The sequence below is a fragment of the Arachis stenosperma genome, chromosome 2, assembly GCF_014773155.1.
Source record: "Arachis stenosperma cultivar V10309 chromosome 2, arast.V10309.gnm1.PFL2, whole genome shotgun sequence".
Taxonomy (NCBI): Eukaryota; Viridiplantae; Streptophyta; class Magnoliopsida; order Fabales; family Fabaceae; genus Arachis; species Arachis stenosperma.
In genome coordinates, this window is record NC_080378.1 from 89865445 (window position 1) to 89885371 (window position 19927).

Genomic DNA, 19927 nt, shown 5'->3' on the forward strand with positions numbered 1-19927 from the left:
TATCATTTACTCATCTTTGTAAACCCTAAGCTACTAGTTCTCGACAAATAGGACCTTTTGCTATTGTATTTTCATCTTGGTTCTTCTGGTTCCCTCTCTGGGGCCGAAGCCAATGATCACCATTATCACTTATGTATTTTCAACGGTGGAGTTTCTACACACCATAGATTAAGGTGTGGAGCTCTGCTGTACCTCGAGTATTAATGCAATTACTATTGTTCTTCTATTCAATTCAGCTTGTTCTTGTTCTAAGATATCACTTGTTCCTCAACTTGATGAATGTGATGATCCGTGACACTCATTATCATTCTCACCTATGAACATGTGCCTGACAACCACCTCCGTTCTACCTTAGATTGAGTGGATATCTCTTGGATCCCTTAATCGGAATCTTCGTGGTATAAGCTAGAATTGATGGCGGCATTCAAGAGAATCCGGAAGGTCTAAACCTTGTCTGTGGTATTCTGAGTAGGATTCAATGATTGAATGACTGTGACGAGCTTCAAACTCCTGAAGGCTGGACGTTAGTGACAGACGCAAAAGAATCACTGGATTCTATTCCAACCTGATTGAGAACCGACAGATGAATAGCCGTGCTGTGACAGAGTGCGTTGAACATTTTCACTGAGAGGACGGGACTGTAGCCATTGACAACGTTGATGCCCAACATATAGCTTGCCATGGAAAGGAGTAAGAAGGATTGGATAAAGATAGTAGGAAAGCATAGAGACGGAAGGGACAAAGCATCTCCATACGCTTATCTAAAATTCTCACCAATGAATTACATAAGTATCTCTATCTTTATTTTATGTTTTAGTTATCAATCCTCCATAACCATTTGAATCCGCCTGACTGAGATTTACAAGATGACCATAGCTTGCTTTATACCAACAATCTCCGTGGGATCGACCCTTACTCGCGTAAGGTTTATTACTTGGACGACCCAGTGCACTTGCTGGTTAGTTGTGCAAAGTTGTGATAAAGAGTTGAGATTGCAATTGAGCGTACCATGTTGATGGCGCCATTGATGATCACAATATCGTGCACCAAGTTTTTGGCGCCGTTGCCGGGGATTGTTTGAGTTTGGACAACTGACGGTTCATCTTGTTGCTTAGATTAGGTATTTTTCTTCAGAATTTTTAAGAATGAATTCTAGAGTTTCAAGGTGATGTTCTCATCATCACCAAAGCTGATTGATTTTCATCAATTTAGCTCTTGAATGTAATGTCCTGTTGAAGCTTGGCAAGCCATGTCTAATCTTTTTAGACTAAAGCTTTAGACTAACATTGCATGATTCCTGGAATTCTTATTAAAAATTTTGAATTTCTTTATCATCTTTTCCATATAATTTTCGAAAAATACAAAAAAATTATAAAATCATAAAAACCAAAAATATTTTATGTTTCTTATTGAGTCTAGTGTCTCATTTTAAGTTTGGTGTCAATTGCATGTTTCTATTCTTCTTGCATTTTTTTTTCGAATTCAATCATGTGTCTTCATTGATCCTCAAGTTGTTCTTGATGATTTCCTTACTCTGATCTTTAAATTCTCTTGTCTTGAGTGTTTTGTTGTTTCTCATGTGCATTCTCAATTTGTTAGTGTCAGTAGTATACAAACTTCTAAGTTTGGTGTCTTGCATGCATTGTTTATTTGATTTTAGTGGCATTTTGATTATTCCTCATTATAAAAAATTCAAAAATTTTTTTATTTGTGTCTTTTCAAGTCAATAATACAGAGAATTGAAGATTCAGAATATTCAGCAGAGGAATTACACAGAAAAAGTTGGGCGTTCAAAACGCCCAGTGAAGAAGGAAAACTGGCGTTTAAACGCCAGCCAGGGTACCTGGCTAGGCATTTAATGCCCAAAAGGGTAGTATTTTGGGCGTTAAACGCTAGAATGGATACTATTCTGGGCGTTTAACGCCAGGATGGCACAAGAGGAAAGATTTTGTTTTTAATTCAATTTTTTTTCAAGTTTTCATAATTTTTTTAAAATCAATTTCTTTCCATTTTCAAAGATACTTGCTAACAATTAATGATTTGATTCAACATTTCAAGTATGTTGCCTTTTCTGTTGAGAAAGGTTTAATGTTTGAATCATATCTTTTCTTGTTAGCCAAGTCATTAATTTTAAAAATCAAATCTTTTTAAATTGTTTCTCAATCATATCTTTTCAATCACATCTTTTTAAAACCATAACTTTTCAATCATATCTTCTTAATCGCATCTTTTTCAAAATAGTTTTCAATCATATCTTTTTGATTTATAATTTCAAAATCTTTTTCAAAAATCACTTTATTTCTTTCCCAATCATATTTTTCGAAAATCATTCTTCAATTTTTCAAAATGTTTTTAAAATCTTTTTAATTTATTTTCGAAAATTTCTTCCCCTCTTCTCACATCCTTCTATTTATGGACTAACACTCCTCCTCAATGCACAATTCGAACTCTATCTTTCTTGATAAGTTCGAATTCTTCTACCTCTTCCTTCTATTTTTCTTTTTCTCTGACTCTTCAAGGAATCTCTATACTGTGACATAGAGGATTCCATATTTTCTTGTTCTCTTCTCTTTCATATGAGCAGGAGCAAAGACAAAAGCATTCTTGTTGAGGCTGACCCTGAACCTGAAAGGACCTTGAAGCGAAAGCTAAGAGAAGCTAAGGCACAACTCTCTGTAGAGGACCTAACAGAAATCTTCAAACAAGAAGAAGACATGGCAGTCGAAAATAACAACAATGCCAACAATGCAAGGAAGGTGCTGGGGACTTTACTGCACCTACTCCCGACTTCTATGGGAGAAGCATCTCTATCCCTGCCATTGGAGCAAACAACTTTGAGCTTAAGCCTCAATTAGTTTCTCTAATGCAACAGAATTGCAAGTTCCATGGACTTCCATTGGAAGATCCTCATCAATTTTTAGCTAAATTCTTGCAAATCTGTGACACTGTCAAGACTAATGGGGTTGACCCTAAGGTCTACAGAATTATGCTATTCCCGTTTGCTGTAAAAGACAGAGCTAGGATATGGTTGGACTCACAACCTAAAGAAAGCCTGAACTCTTGGGAAAAGCTAGTCAATGCCTTCTTGGCAAAGTTCTTTCCACCTCAAAAATTGAGTAAGCTTAGAGTGGAAGTCCAAACCTTCAGACAGAAGGAAGGTGAATCCCTCTATGAAGCTTAGGAAAGATACAAATAATTGATCAGAAAGTGTCCTTCTGACATGCTTTCTGAATGGAGTATCATAGGTATTTTCTATGATGGTCTGTCTGAACTGTCCAAGATGTCATTGGATAGCTCTGCTGGAGGATCTCTTTATCTGAAGAAGACGCCTGCAGAAGCTCAAGAACTCATTGAAATGGTTGTAAATAACCAATTCATGTACACTTCTGAAAGGAATCCTGTGAACAATGGGACGAATCAGAAGAAAGGAGTTCTTGAGATTGATACTCTGAATGCCATATTGGCTCAGAACAAAATATTGACTCAGCAAGTCAATATGATTTCTCAAAGTCTGTCTGGAATGCAAGCTGCACCAGGCAGTAGTAAGGACGCTTCATATGAAGAAGAAGCTTATGATCCTGAGAACCCTTCAATGGAAGAGGTGAATTACATGGGAGAACCCTATGGAAACACCTATAATCCTTCATGGAGAAATCATCCAAATCTATCATGGAAGGATCAACAGAGACCTCAACAAGGTTTCAACAACAATAATGGTGGAAGAAACAGGTTTAGAATGGCAAGCCTTTTCCATCATCTTCTTAGCAACAGACAGAGAATTCTAAGCAGAGCCACTCTGACTTAGCAACCATGGTCTCTGATCTAATCAAAACCACTCAAAGTTTTATGACTGAAACAAGGTTCTCCATTAGAAACTTGGAGGCACAAGTGGGTCAGCTGAGTAAGAAAGTTACTGAACTCCCTCCTATCACTCTTCCAAGCAATACAGAAGAGAATCCAAAAGGAGAGTGTAAGGCCATCAACATGGCCGAATTTGGAGAGGAGGAAGAGGCAGTGAGCGCCACTGAGGAAGACCTCAATGGACGTCCACTGGCCTCTAATGAGTTCCCTAATGAGGAACCATGGGAATCTGAGGCTCACACTGAGACCATAGAGATTCCATTGGATTTACTTCTGCCATTCATGAGCTCTGATGAGTATTCTTCATCTGAAGAGGACGAAGATGTCACTGAAGAGCAAGTTGCCAAGTACCTTGGAGCAATTATGAAGCTAAATGACAAGTTATTTGGTAATGAGACTTGGGAGGATGAACCCCCTTTGCTCACCAAAGAACTGGATGACTTGACTAGGCAGAGATTACCTCAAAAGAGATAGAACCCTGGTAAGTTCTCAATACCTTGTACCATAGGCACCATGACCTTTGAGAAGGCTCTGTGTGACCTAGGGTCAAGCATAAACCTCATGCCTCTCTCTGTAATGGAGAAGCTAGGGATCTTTGAGGTACAAGCTACAAGAATCTCACTAGAGATGGCAGACAATTCAAGAAAACAAGCTTATGGAATTGTAGAGGATGTTTTGGTAAAGGTTGAAGACCATTACATCCCTGCTGATTTCATAGTCCTAGAGACTGGGAAGTGCATGGATAAATCCATCATCCTTGGCAGACCCTTCCTAGCCACAGCAAAGGCTGTGATTGATGTTGACAGAGGAGAATTGATCATTCAAGTGAATGAAGAATCCTTTGTGTTTAAGGCTCAAGGATATCCCTCTGTAACCATGGAGAGGAAGCATGAAGAGCTTCTCTCAAAACAGAGTCAAACAGAGCCCCCACAATCAAACTCTAAGTTTGGTGTTGGGAGGCCACAACCAACTTCTAAATTTGGTGTTCAACCCCCACATTCAAACTCTAAGTTTGGTGTTGGGAGGTTCCAACATTGCTCTGAGTATCTGTGAGGCTCCATGAGAGCCCACTGTCAAGCTACTGACATTAAAGAAGCGCTTGTTGGGAGGCAACCCAATGTTATATTTATCTATTTTCCTTTGTTATTTTATGTTTTCTGTAGGTTGATGATCATGTGAAGTCACAAAATCAATTGAAAAAGCAAAAACAGAATGAAAAACAGAAAGAAAAATAGCACACCCTGGAGGAAAACCTTGCTAAACGCCAGCAAGGGCAACAAATGGGCGTTTAACGCCCAGTCTGGCACCATCTTGGGCGTTTAACGCCAGAAAGGGGCACTAGAATGGCGTTTAACGCCAGGAATAGGCACCAAGCTGGCGTTAAACGCCAGAAATGGGCACAAGCCCGACGTTTAACGCCAGGATTGGCAGAAGGAGCATTTTTGCTCGCCACTTGGTGTAGGTATGAATTATCCTTGACACCCCAGGATCTGTGGACCCCACAGGATCCCCACCTACCCCACCACTCTCTCTCTTCTTCACCCATTAACCAATCACCTCAATACCTCTTCCCCAAAAACCCCTCACCTATCAAACCCCACCATTCTCTTCACCACTCACATCCATCCTTCATAAAACCCCACCTACCTCACCATTAAAATTCAAACCACTTTCCCCTCCCAAACCCACCCATAATGGCCGAACCCTACCCCTCTCCCCACCCCTATATAAACCCACCTTCACTCCTTCATTTTCACACAACTTACACACTACTTCTCCCCCTTGGCCGAAAAACAAAGCCACCTCCATCTCCTCTATTTCTTCTTCTTCTACTCTCTTCTTTCTTCTTTTGCTCGAGGACGAGCAAACCTTCTAAGTTTGGTGTGGTAAAAGCATTGCTTTTTATTTTTCCATAACCATTTATGGCATCTAAGGCCGGAGAAACCTCTAGAAAGAGGAAAGGTAAGGCAAAAGCTTCCACCTCTGAGTCATGGGAGATGGAGAGATTCATCTTAAGGGTGCATCAAGACTACCTCTATGAAGTTGTGGCCATGAAGAAGGTGATCCCCGAGGTCCCTTTTCAAACTTAAAAAAGGTCAACTTTAATCAAAGGTTGGACTAAGTCCTCATGTATATCTGTGTGGAAGGAGCTCAATGCAAACAGGAGATCCCACTCATAGACATGAGCATGAGGAAATTCCTCATCATGAAATCCCTGAGATGCCTCAAGGGATGCACTTTCCTCCACAAAACTATTGGGATCAAATCAACACCTCCCTAGGAGAATTGAGTTCCAATATGAGACAACTAAGGGTGGAGCACCAAGAACATTCCATCCTCCTCCATGAAATTAGAGAAGATCAAAGAACCATGAGAGAGGAGCAACAAAGGCAAGGAAGAGACATTGAGGAGCTCAAACACTCCATAAGATCTTCAAGAGGAAGAACAAGCCATCACTAAGGTGGACCCGTTCTTTAATTTCCTTGTTCTTTATTCTTCTGTTTTTCGAATTTTATGCTTATGTTTATCCATGTTTGTGTCTTATGATCATTAGTGTCTTAGTGTCTATGCCTTGAAGTTATGAATGTCCTATGAATCCATCACCTTTCTTAAATGAAAAATGTTCTTAATTGAAAAAGAGAAGAATTGCATGAATTTTGAATTTTATAACAGATTAATTATTTTGATGTGGTGGCAATACTTTGACTTCTGAATGTATGCTTGAATAGTGCATATGTCTTTTGAATTTGTTGTTCATGAATGTTGGCTCTTGAAAGAATGATGAGAAAAGGAGACATGTTACTGAGGATCTAAAATATCATAAAAATGATTCTTGAAGCAAGAAAAAGCAGTGAATACAAAAAAAAAAACGAAAAAAGGGGAAAAAGAAAAAGAAAAAAATAAAGTCGTGATCCAAGGCAAAAAGAGTGTGCTTAAGAACCCTGGACACATCTAATTGGGGACTCTAGCAAAGCTGAGTCACAATCTGAAAAGGTTCACCCAATTATGTGTCTATGGCATGTATGTATCCGGTGGTAATACTGGAAGACAGAGTGCTTTGGACCACGGCCAAGACTCATAAAGTAGCTGTGCTCAAGAATCATCATACTTAACTAGGAGAATCAATAACATTATCTGGATTCTGAGTTCCTATAGAAGCCAATCATTCTGAATTTCAAAGGATAGAGTGAGATGTCAAAACTGTTCAGAGGCAAAAAAGCTAAAGGTCCCGCTCATCTAATTAATACTGATCTTCATAGATGTTTTTGGAATTCATTGCATATTCTCTTCTTTTTATCTTATTTGATTTTCAGTTGCTTGGGGACAAGCAACAATTTAAGTTTGGTGTTGTGATGAGCGGATAATTTATACGCTTTTTGGCATTGTTTTTAGTATGTTTTTAGTATGTTTTAGTTAGTTTTTATTATATTTTTATTAGTTTTTAGTTAAAATTCACTTTCCTGGACTTTACTATGAGTTTGTGTGTTTTTCTGTGATTTCAAGTATTTTCTGGCTGAAATTGAGGGACCTGAGCAAAAATCTGATTCAGAGGCTGAAAAGGACTGCAGATGCTGTTGGATTCTGACCTCCCTTCACTCGAAGTAGATTTTCTGGAGCTACAGAAACCCAATTTCTGCGCTCTCAATTGCGTTGGAAATTAGACATCCTGGGCTTTCCAGAAATGTATAATAGTCCATATATTGCCCGAGATTTGATGGCCCAAACAGGCGTTCCAAGTCAGCTCAAGAATTCTGGTGTTTAACGCCAGAACTGGCACAAGAATGGGAGTTAAACGCCCAAACTGGCACAAAAGCTGGTGTTTAACTCCAAGAAAAGTCTCTACACATGAAAGCTTCAATGCTCAGCCCAAGCACACACCAAGTGGGCCCGAAAGTATATTTTTATGTCATTTACTCATTTTTGTAAACCCTAAGCTACTAGTTCTCTACAAATAGGACCTTTTGCTATTGTATTTTCATCTTGGTTCTTCTGGTTCCCTCTCTGGGGCCGAAGCCAATGATCACCATTATCACTTATGTATTTTCAATGGTGGAGTTTCTACACACCATATATTAAGGTGTGGAGCTCTGCTGTACCTCGAGTATTAATGCAATTACTATTGTTCTTCTATTCAATTCAGCTTGTTCTTGTTCTAAGATATCACTTGTTCCACAACTTGATGAATGTGATGATCCGTGACACTCATTATCATTCTCACCTATGAACGTGTGCCTGACAACCACCTCCGTTCTACCTTAGATTGAGTGGATATCTCTTGGATCCCTTAATCGGAATCTTCGTGGTATAAGCTAGAATTGATGGCGGCATTCAAGAGAATCCGGAAGGTCTAAACCTTGTCTGGCGGCATTCAAGAGTAGGATTCAATGATTGAATGACTGTGACGAGCTTCAAACTCTTGAAGGCTTGGCGTTAGTGACAGACGCAAAAGAATCACTGGATTCTATTCCAACCTGATTGAGAACCGACAGATGAATAGCCATGCTGTGACAGAGTACGTTGAACATTTTCACTGAGAGGACGGGACTGTAGCCATTGACAACGGTGATGTCCAACATACAGCTTGCCATGGAAATGAGTAAGAAGGATTGGATGAAGATAGTAGGAAAGCATAGAGATGGAAGGGACAAAGCATCTCCATACGCTTATCTGAAATTCTCACCAATGAATTACATAAGTATCTCTATCTTTATTTTATGTTTTAGTTATCAATCCTCCATAACCATTTGAATCCGCCTGACTGAGATTTACAAGATGACCATAGCTTGCTTCATACCAACAATCTCCGTGGGATCGACCCTTACTCGCGTAAGGTTTATTACTTGGACGACCCAGTGCACTTGCTGGTTAGTTGTGCGAAGTTGTGATAAAGAGTTGAGATTGCAATTGAGTGTACCATGTTCATGGCGCCATTGATGATCACAATTTCGTGCACTAACCCTCAAATGGTTTCAAACTTGTTTTTGTATGAAAATTGGGTTCGTGAAGTTTATGTTGTTTGAAGAACGGCTGAAAAATGTTCTAAGACGAAAAAAGTTATGCGTGTCGGAAGTTTGTGGTTTAAAAAGGGCAATTCTGCAGAATTCATAATTGGTAAAATTTTTAGAAAAACGTACGCCCACGCGTATGCGTGACATGGGACTTTCGCGTACACACAACCTTCATTCGCGTATGGTAGCTACTACCTCCTACGCATGCGTGCGTGAATGAGCATATGCGTACGCGTCTTGGCCTAAACGCACACCCACGCGTACGCATGGCCCCTGTTTTCTGCAAAACTAGATTTTGTGTTTTTTTTTAAATCAAATTTTAGACTTCTAAACCTCTATTCTCATTCTCTTAATTATAAAATATAATACTGAGCCTAATAGTTCGTTGAAGCTAGGAAATTGAGGTAACTTGGGAATGAAGAAAAGGGGTAAACATGATGAATTATAAGAGAATGATGTGAAGGCGAAAAGAAGTTATGATGACATGGATATGATGAGTAATTATGAAATGAATATGAATGATTATGAGTACTTATGTGGCTATGAATTTAATGTTATCTGAGATATAAGTTCCTTAGGTACAGAACCGTGACTTGCCACCACGTGTTCCAAGTTGAAACTCAATACTCTGTTGACCCTACATTGTAAGGGTGACCGGGTACGTATAAATTCTCAGGAATGGATATCCCCCATTGAGTAAATTATATAAGAATGTGTGAATATACTTGTTACTTGCACTACCTGCCTTCTACTTGTGCTTGAACTTGTCTGTTTGTTTGTCTTTACTAAATTATTGGTGATTGAAGAGCATAGAAAAGTTGGACAGGTTTAGTGTTAAAGTTAGGTTTAAGTTGAGTTTGGAATTCCTTATAACACCTATCCCTTTGTGGTTTCTATTTAGTAACTTAAGTTTTATAATCTGAGTGTCGGCGTTCTAGGATTGCCTGTGGCATTTCCAGGACCTTATATATTATGTGCGTGGCACCTTTACCATGTTGAGAACTGAAAGAGTATTTTTGTATGGTTAGGAATTTCACACTAATAATTCCGTTGATAGTATAGTTCCCAACCAACAAAGAATACTCAATCAAATTTTAATATTTGGTTGTCACAAGTACAAACCCCAATGAAAATTAACCGAAGTATTCAAACCTCGGGTCGTCTCACAAGGAATTGTAATGAAGTGGTCAATTATTGGCTATGGAGAAACAAGGGGGTTTGATTTGTAATTGGCAAGAAAATATAAAAGCAAGAAAGTAAATGACAAGAACTAATAAAAGAAAATAAAAGAACTCTTGGCTAAGACATGGAAATTGAGATCACCATCCTTGTCTACAAACCATATATTGACAATTATGAGGGACCAACCCATTAAGTCTACTTCTATGCTTAAAGTACCTACAATGTCTACTTCAACGCTTGAAGTACGTCAAATTGGCTTGATTAACATCAATCCATAAGTCCTAACCTAGCTACTAATTGACTTAGTAGTAGGCTAGTATTAATGGTTATCAAATTGACCACAAAGGGTTCTCAAATCACCAATTCAATGACACTCAATGACTCAAGGTCACTTAATTCCCTTAGACTGCGCCAAGAGTAAAGAGAACTACTCAAAAACTAGTGAAAACATTTTATCAAACACCTAGAGTGCAATAAAAGTAAACATCACAAAATGCAAGAATTAATAAAAGTTATAACTAACATAAGCAAGAAATCAACAATAGCAACTAAGATAAACGTAAAGAGACATAGAAACATAAAATTGCATTAAAAGGAAATTAAAATCTAACAAGAGTTCATTAATATAAAAGAGAGCAAAATAAGAAGTTAACAAGAGAAGTAGATAAACTAAAATGTTAGAACAAATAAAAGTAAAGGAAAACTAAAATGAAACAAGATTAAAATCTAGATAAAAAAGGAAATGGAAATAAGAAACCTAAATCTAGAGAGAGGAGAGAGCCTCTCTCTCTAGAATTCTACTCCTAAAACTTGATGAAAACTATAATATGACTCCTTAGTTATTCCTCCTTCAATCCCTGGTTCCATAGCATCGTAAATGGGTTGGATTGGGCCCAAAATGCTTCAGAAATCGCTGGCAACGTGTTGCCTTTAAGTGAGTCATGCTGATCCTGCGACGTGCACGCATGGGCTACGCATAGGCGTCACCTAACTGCAAAGCACCTATGGCAAACTACATATCATTTTGAAGCCCCAGATGTTAGCTTTCCAACGTAACTGAAACCGCCTCATTTGGACCTTTGTTGCTCAAAGTATGATTGATTTAGTACGAAGAGGTCAGGATTGACAGGTTAGTAATTCCTTCATTTCTTCACGAGTTCTCCCACTTTGCATGCTTTTCTTCCATTTCTTTCAATCCATTCTTGCATTCAAAACCTTAAATCACCCAAACAAACATATCAAGGCATCGAATGGAATTGAAGTGAATTAAATTTAATAATTTAAGGCTTAAAAAGCATGTTTTCACTCTTAAGCGTAAATTAGGGAGAGTTTACAAAACCATGCTATTTTAGTGAATAAGTGGAGATAAGTTGATAAAATCCCCTAAATTCAATACAAGATAAACCACAAAATTGGGGTTTATCAAAAACCTCCGATTTTCACCCCATTATGTGTTGTTGTTTTCAAATGCAGGTCGAGAGGCTCTTCGCTAGGAGTCTAGACTTCTGAAGCAGAGTAGTCTCTGGGTTTTATTTTGATGTACAACTTTATATATATTTACTTAGCTTTCTCTCCAAGAAACTTGTTTATTTTGTTTCTCCTAGCGGATTGAGGAGAGTTAAGTTTTCAGTTATGTATTTTGGGTTTTCGGGATATGTATATATATGTAAATATTCTCCGGCCAGCCTTAGTTTCGCAGGCTGAGTTAGGAGCTTGATATTCTGTAATTTTGATCCTCCATTCCCCCTTTCTACTTAGTTACACCTATGATCTCTAGGTTTCTTAGCACGCAAGTAATCTCTTCTCCTGAGCGTTGCGCTTTTTATTTTGAGATTTTGTTTTATCTATTTTCCAAGGCTCCTTGTTTATTACTCTTCTTCAGATACTATTATATATATATTTTATTTTAGAGGTCGTAATACCACACTACCTCTATTTTATAGCTTAAGCGTAAAGTTTTGTGTGGTAGGGTGATACATTATGGTATCAGAGCAGTTCGTTCCTGTAGAGCCTGAGAGACTCCCTGACTATGCTTCTGTGCATTATCTATGTATGTGTTATGTGCTATGGGGATATCTAATTGATATATGTGGCATAAACATTCATGAGAATGCATTTGGAACTTAAAGCACTAGACTTGCGATATTAAGACTGATCAACTTGATATCACTTGTTTGGTGTGTATAGGGACCAGATGTCGACTCGCGGACGCGGTCGCGGGCGAGGTAGAGGCAGAATAGGAAGTGTTACTCCTGAAGCGACAGGGAATAATCCTAACGCTGTAGAATTTATGGCTGCCCTGGGGAACATGGCCGTGGCTATGCAGGCGACAGCCGAAGCCCTTGGAAATCAAATGAACAATGGGAATAATGGCAATAACGGAGATGAGGGCCATATGATGCTTTCCTTTTTCCTAAAAGTTCATCCTCTGACTTTCAGAGGAACCTCAAACCCCACTTGTACGGACAACTAGATTCAAGCTATAGAGCGAGCATTACATGCTCAACAGGTTCCTAAAGAGCAGTGAGTTGAGTTTGGAACTTATCACCTGCAAGGCGAGGCCCAGCATTGGTAGCAGGGTACACCGTGAATCCTGCACCCAGATGGTGTCGCAATTTCTTAGGACTTGTTCCGAATAGAGTTCTATAAGAAATACTTTCCCAGTTCAGTTAGAAATGCTAAGGAACTTGAACTGCTTTAGCTAAAACAAGGCCAGATGACTGTTACTGAGTATACTAGTAGGTTTGAGGAATTATGCCACTTTTCACGGATTTGTCAAGAAGCCCCTGAGAATTTTGCTGAGTGGAAATGTATCAAGTATAGGGAAGCCTTCGGAGTGATATTCTGAGTTTTGTTGCACCTATGGAGATCAGGTTGTTCTCTGAACTCGTGAACAAGAGTAGGGTGGCTGAGGAGTGTGTGAGAAAGGCTGCAGCAGATAAGGGAAGTATGAGAATGCCTTTTCAGAGGACTCCAGGGAGGAATTTTGCACCAAAGGGCAGACAATTCAAGCATGGTGGCTTTGTCCCTCAGAATAATCAAGGGCAGGGTAACTTCAGAAGGCTGAATGCTAATACTAATCAAGGAAGAAGGAATGGGAAGCAGCCACAGCAGGATTTGAGCTGTCACAGATGTGGAAAGTATCATCCAGGAGTTTCGTGCAGGTTTGGGACTGGAGTATGCTATTTCTGTGGAGAGCCCGACACTTGGCCAATAACTGCCCAGAGAAGAAAAAGTATGAGACTGGTATAGTGCAGCAGCTGTAGAGAGTATATACCACTTCTGTAACAGGTGCTGACGGATCAGAGACACTTATTAGAGGCAACTATAAGATGGCCGGTAAAATTTTAAATAACTTATTTGATTCTGGAGCAACACATTCGTTTATTGCATTTGAGAAGACTGATGAATTAGGATTGAAGATAGTGTCTTGAGTTATGATTTAAAGGTGTATAATGCTATCCATGAGGCTATGGTGACTAGGTTAGGATGTCTGATAAACCCATATTTCATGAGTTCTTTTGTGCTTAATTTGAGTGATTTATATAATCCTTCACCTACTTATTCACATTAATTGCATGGTTTTACTTTCCCTTCCTTATTATGTCATATTGTGAAAAACATGTTTCCTAAGCTTTGAAAATTAATTATTTTAATTACCTTTATTTCCATTCGATGCCGTGATTAGTGTGTTGAGTAGTTTCAGATTTTCTAAGGCAGAATGACTTAAAGGATGAAAAGGAAACATACTAAAAGGAAAGGAGAAAGCAAAACGGAGCTTTAAGGAAACTAGTATCCACGCGATCGCATGGACGACGCAATCGCGTGCCAAGCACGAATTAGCAACGACGCGGCCGCATGACTGACGCGACCGCGTGCCTTAAGCAGAACGCACATGACGCGGTCGCATGACTGACGCGATCGCGTGGCAAGGAAAAGCTTCGAATGACGCGACCGCGTGACCCACGCGGACGCGTGACAGAGGCCACGCACCAGAAAATTACAGAACACGCCCCAACAAGTTCTAAAGCCCTTTTTGGCCCAAATCCAAGCCCAGACAGCATAGACCAGGGGTTATGAAGTGAGGGAATGCATCCATTCAGGGAGCAGGCATAATTTTAGTTTTCAATGATTTAGATTTAGTCTACAGAGAGGTTCTCTCTCTCTCTTTTAGGATTTAGGATTTCTTCTTGTTTCAAGAGTAACTCTGGATCCAGGTTTTAAATGTTCTTTTATTTTAGTTCTATAATTATTTATTCCAGCATTTGAATTGATCATTTACTTTTATAATTTAATTTATGAATTATTCCATGTTAAAGATTATTATTTGAATTAATGGTATTGAGGCATTTTCAGTTTATTATTGCTCTTGTTAATTTATGGTTATCATTGTTTACGATTTGAAGATATTTTTATTATTCCAGCAATTTTACTTTTTCCCCTTTTGGTTCTGATTAAGAATTTAGTAACTCAACAGTTGTTGAACTCAACGTAATTAATAATCGTTATCTTGCTAATTGAGCTGAACCTAAATAATCCCAACCTTTTCTTAGGAAATAATTAGGATTCAAAGGTCAATTTAATTAGTCCCTTGACTTTCCTTTGCCCTGGTAAAGGTTGACCAAGTGGAGTTTAGATTCAACTTTTATTATAGTTGAGAGAGATAACTAAGTTAGACCTCTAAATTTCTTTATCTTGCCAAAAGTTGTTTTACAGTTATTATTTATTTTTAATTGCCATTTAATTCACTCCTCATTTAAATTACTTGCTTCTCACCTTCTAAACCCCGATTACAACCTTTATAACCAATAATAAGAACATACTTCCTCGCAGTTCCTTGAGAAGACGACCCGAGGTTTGAATACTCGGTTAACAATTTTTAAAGGGGTTTGTTACTTGTGACACCCAAAACGTTTGTATGAAAGGATTTTTGAAGGTTTAGAAACTATACTTGCAACGAGGATTTATCCGCAAATTTCTAGACCACGGAAAAGTCCTCTCATCAAAATGGCGCCGTTGCTGGGGAACTGCTAACGTGTGCCTTATTATTGGTTATTGTAAATATTTTTCTTTTGCTTGTTTATTTATTTTCGTTTTTCCTTTTTATCTTTATTTGCTACTATGAACTCTCACCCCTCTCGCTTTGAGTTTGGTTCTAATATTGTTAAAGGAAATAGAAGTTACTGTAACACCCTACCATACAGAGTCTTATGCTTAAGTCATAATTCAGAGATGGCAAGGTATTACGACCTCTAAAATAAAATTTTAGTACGTATAGTAGTATGAATGATTGATTATAACTAGGAGCCTTTGTAGAAAAAGGAGTAAACAAAAACCGCAACTCAAAAGCGCATCACTCCGATCGATAACGTAACGAACAAGGATAAACCAACGCGAGATTATATATATACAAAGGAGTGTCAAAAACAGGAATATCAAGACTCAAGATCCGGCTGCGAAGATAACCGGTCCGAGCATAGCAATATATACATATGATAAATAAGGAAAACCCCAAAGGAAACCCAAAGGGACACAAATACATAAAAACCTATTCTCCAAAATCTCCCATAAGAGGAGTCATCACAGTTTGTATTATTTAATGGAGATAAAAGTATCTAAGCAAAACATATAAACTAAAACATAGCCCCGAGAACAAAGGATCTTCGCAAATTTAGAAGTCTCCAGCATGCCTCAGCGGGAAACCGTACGTCCTGCATCTGAAAACCACAAAATCCGCATGGGTGAGAACCAGAGGTCCCCAGCATGGTAACAGCTTCCACATATATAATACATAATAATAGAGGAAAGCCAAAGGCAATCCTAGAACTTCCTCCAGATAATATCAAAGCTTATAAACAAGCTAACCATATAAGGGCATCTGGCTAAAGATTCTTCAGTCTAACTAATACTTCCCTTTCCAATTCCTTCAAACTTCCCAACCACCAGCAGGAGTATAATATATCAAACACAGTTATATCAGACAAGGAATATACAAATAGGAGCAGTTAAGACATTTAGACAATTAGCAAGTAATATGCAGTCAAATAGGCAATCTCAAACAATTCACATAGTATGCATATGATGAATGCCTGTCCCTAGTGGCCGATGATATCATCTTGTCGGTTATAGAGCCAACCCGACAAGTCCTGGTCGCTAACCATTGGACTGTCCCTCTGTCGCGCATCCCCAACTTGAGTTATACTCGTTATAAACTTGATCATAAACATGATCCATATCCATCACCCTCACTGGTGAATATTTTGGGGGCGAGCTCATCCGGGTCTTTCACAGTGCCCGGCCACACTTACGACATAGGGTCAACAGAGTCTCGAGCCTCCACCTGGAGCACGTGGTGGCTAGCCACTGCTTTCTCCCAGGGATCTCGTGCCTCTGATAGTGGAAGTGCAAATCTCAATTATCAATAATTCAGCATAAACATGCATGAATTCTTATCCATGGATCAACATCCATATCAGCCATCCGGCTCACGGTTCAGTCCAGAACCAGCCAATATTCATATCATACACAGCCTTTCCGGCTCACGGTTAAATCCATAACCAGCCATCCGGCTCACGGTTAAATCCATAACCAGCCGTTTCATTAACAATTATAGCCTTTCGGCCCATGGCATAACAAGCACTTCCACCACCATCCTCCGCATCTCACAAAATCATCTTGATCCTCATTGATCATTCATCTTTCCCTTGCTTCACTCGCAAGTTACCTCATTCACTAGCCCCTTTTTAATAGCTAGACATGTCATAATGATTTAAGATATAAATGATGAGATCGGAGGCTTAGAAGTATGAGATTTGGCTTTTAAAACTCAAAAATCAACTTCGGGATGAAAACAGGGCCACGCGTACGCGCACTCCACGCGCACGCGTGGATGGCCTCAAAAACTCATCGACGCGTAAGCGTCATGCACGCTAACGCGTGGATTAAAAATTTGCCAATCGACGTGCACGCGTCAACCACGCGTACGCGCGGGTGTTCTCGTGCCCCAGGCACAACACCGGCACAGTTCTGGCATAACTCTCTGGAAAATGGCTGGGCATTGGGTGCAGCACAATCGGCGCGCCCGCGCACATCACGCGCACGCGTGGATGGCATTTTCTGGAAGATCGGCGCGTACGCGCCAGGTGCGCCCACGCGCAAGGGGTCATTCTGCTAAAAGTTTTCTAAGTTAAAAGCTGAAGAATTCACAGGTTTACACCCCAATCTTCCAACGGACATAACTTCCTCATTTTAAATCGTTTTTCACCCGTTCCTCGAACGGCATGGACATCCCGGATCCAATTTCATTTCTAAACAGATTTGGTACAAAACAGAGATCCGTAGTCCAAGTTATGTCCCATCAAAGTATGCCCAAAAACCATATTTTCATACAAAACCACAATATGCCATTTTCAAAACAAGCCATTTTCAACTCTTTTCAAAATCAATCAAAACATGCCATTTTCATCCCTTTTCTTTGAAATCAATCAAAATGTATCAAATTCAACATCAAGCCTCCTCAACTCACACATGGACACATTACCACAATTTACCAAAATCACTATCTCATCATTTTACCCCACTTCACCCAAGTGGCTCAAACTCAAACACATTGACATATCATATACTATTCCTCATGCCAATTCTCAACAACACCAATTCTAATAAATCATTATTGTACACAATCAACATCATACTCACCATCAACATGGTTCAACCCACAATTCAACTATAACCAATCATCAAGCATATATCACAACATGCATATTTCTCATACATCATACCACCAAGGCATCAATAATCATCATCACATATATGATCACATCATATATCTCAATCATTCGACAACATCAACAATTCAATGCCTATCTTAGGGCCTCTAGCCTAAGTATTTCCTACCACATTACATATTAGATACGGGAAACCGAAACCATACCTTAGCCGACTTTCCCAAGCTCCACCGGAGCACTTCCAAACCACTTATCCACAAGCTCTCAAGGCCTCAACACCTCCAAGAACAGATTTTTCACCACCAAACCCTTGCCAAGCTTTTCAAAATCACCAATCAAGCTCCAAAATCCACACATACACAACCTAAGCCACAACCATCATACCCATACACAACATCTCAAAACCCAAACATCATAGAACAACAAAATTACACTAGGGTTGAGAATCTTACCACACCCAAGGTCCAAGGAGACAAGATTAACCTTCTCCTTCAAGAGAGTTGGGTCCTATAACATCAAAGAACCCAAAATCTCAACATTTTACCCATGAAACTCGAAAATAAGGGCTGGAATTTCGAACAGAAACTTGTGGCTTACCTCAAGATTAATTGTATGGGTTTTGTAGAGCTCTCCGCGGTGAACGCGTGGCCGCAAACGGAGCGGCAATCGGAGCTCTAGATCAAAAGTTATGGTGGTTTGAAGATCAAGTGAGAGAAATAACTTGAGAGAGAGTGTTCTTCCTCCCCTCTCTTCAATTCAGCGTGTTTGAGTGTTGTGTGAGGAGAGAGAGTGCTGAAAACTAGGGTTTTGGTTTAGTTTAGTTGGGCCAAGGGCCCACTTTGGGTCTGGTTGGCCCGGTTTGGCCCGTTCGGTCCAATCTTGGTCCGAATTCTATAAAATTGGTACCGAAATTCTCGTCTCAGTCTCCTCTATCACATTTAGCCATAAAAATCACATTTTAGGCTTTCTAGAATAAATTCTTATTTATGGGTTAATTAGCCGTTAATTAATCGGGTTTTACATTCTACCCACCTAATTGGGAATTTTGCCCACAAAATTCAAATGCAATTACCTGAGAATAATACGGATAATCCGTTCGCATCTCCGACTCAAGTTCCCAAGTGTGTTCCTCAACACCGCCTCGACTCCATGCCACTTTGACTAAGGAAACATCTTTTCCACGCAACCGTTTAATACTAGTATCATCAATTCTGACCGGAGCCACTGGAAGCGTCAAATCTTCCCTTAACTGAACCGACTCAGGTTCTAACACATGGCTAGCATCAGGAGTGTACTTCCAAAGCTGCGACACGTGAAACACGTCGTGCAGGTTCGAAAGATGAGGTGGTAGAGCCATCCGATACGCCACCGGTCCAATCCTCTCCAGGATTTAAAATGGACCAATGTATCGAGGATTCAACTTCTTTGCTTTTATTGCCCTACCTACTCCCGTAGTCGGAGTAACCTTAAGGAAAACATGGTCTCCTTCCTCAAATTCTAAGGGCTTTCACCTTTGATCGGCGTAACTCTTTTGACGACTCTGCGCCGTGAGCATCCTATCTCGGATTTTCTTGACTTGTTCGGTGGTCTCAGCTATCATTTCCGGCCCCAACAAGCTTTTCTCTCCAGCCTCATACCAACATAGCGGAGATTGACATTTCCTCCCATACAAGGCCTCATACGGAGCCATTCCGATGCTCGCATGATAACTATTATTGTATGCAAACTCCACTAATGGCATATACCGATCCCAACTCGCCGGTTGGTCCAAAACACAAGTTCTCAACATATCCTCTAGTGTTTGGATCGTCCTCTCAGATTGACCATCTGTTTGAGGATGGTAAGCCGTGCTCAAGCTTAATCGAGTTCCAAAAGCTTTCTGAAATGCACCCCAAAACCTTGAAGTAAAACGAGGATCTCTATCAGAGATTATAGTAGCAGGTACACCATGCAGTCTCACAATCTCCTTTATGTATAACCGTGCTAGCTCCTCAAGGGTGTAAGTCATCCGAATGGGCAAAAAGTGAGCTGACTTCGTCAGTCGGTCCACAATCACCCAAATAGCATCAAAACCAGCCCTAGTCCTTGGCAATCCTGACACAAAGTCCATTGCAATACTTTCCCACTTCCATTGTGGAATCTCTAAAG

The 19927-nt window shown here is 39.7% G+C and overlaps 1 non-coding gene across 1 annotated transcript; it reads right to left on the bottom strand.

Moving 5' to 3' along the window:
* Positions 1–3118: 3118 nt before the first annotated feature.
* LOC130964656 (small nucleolar RNA R71) lies at positions 3119–3226 on the bottom strand. Its single transcript, XR_009080741.1, has one exon. It is a non-coding gene; the product is annotated as a small nucleolar RNA R71 (small nucleolar RNA).
* Positions 3227–19927: the final 16701 nt, after the last annotated feature.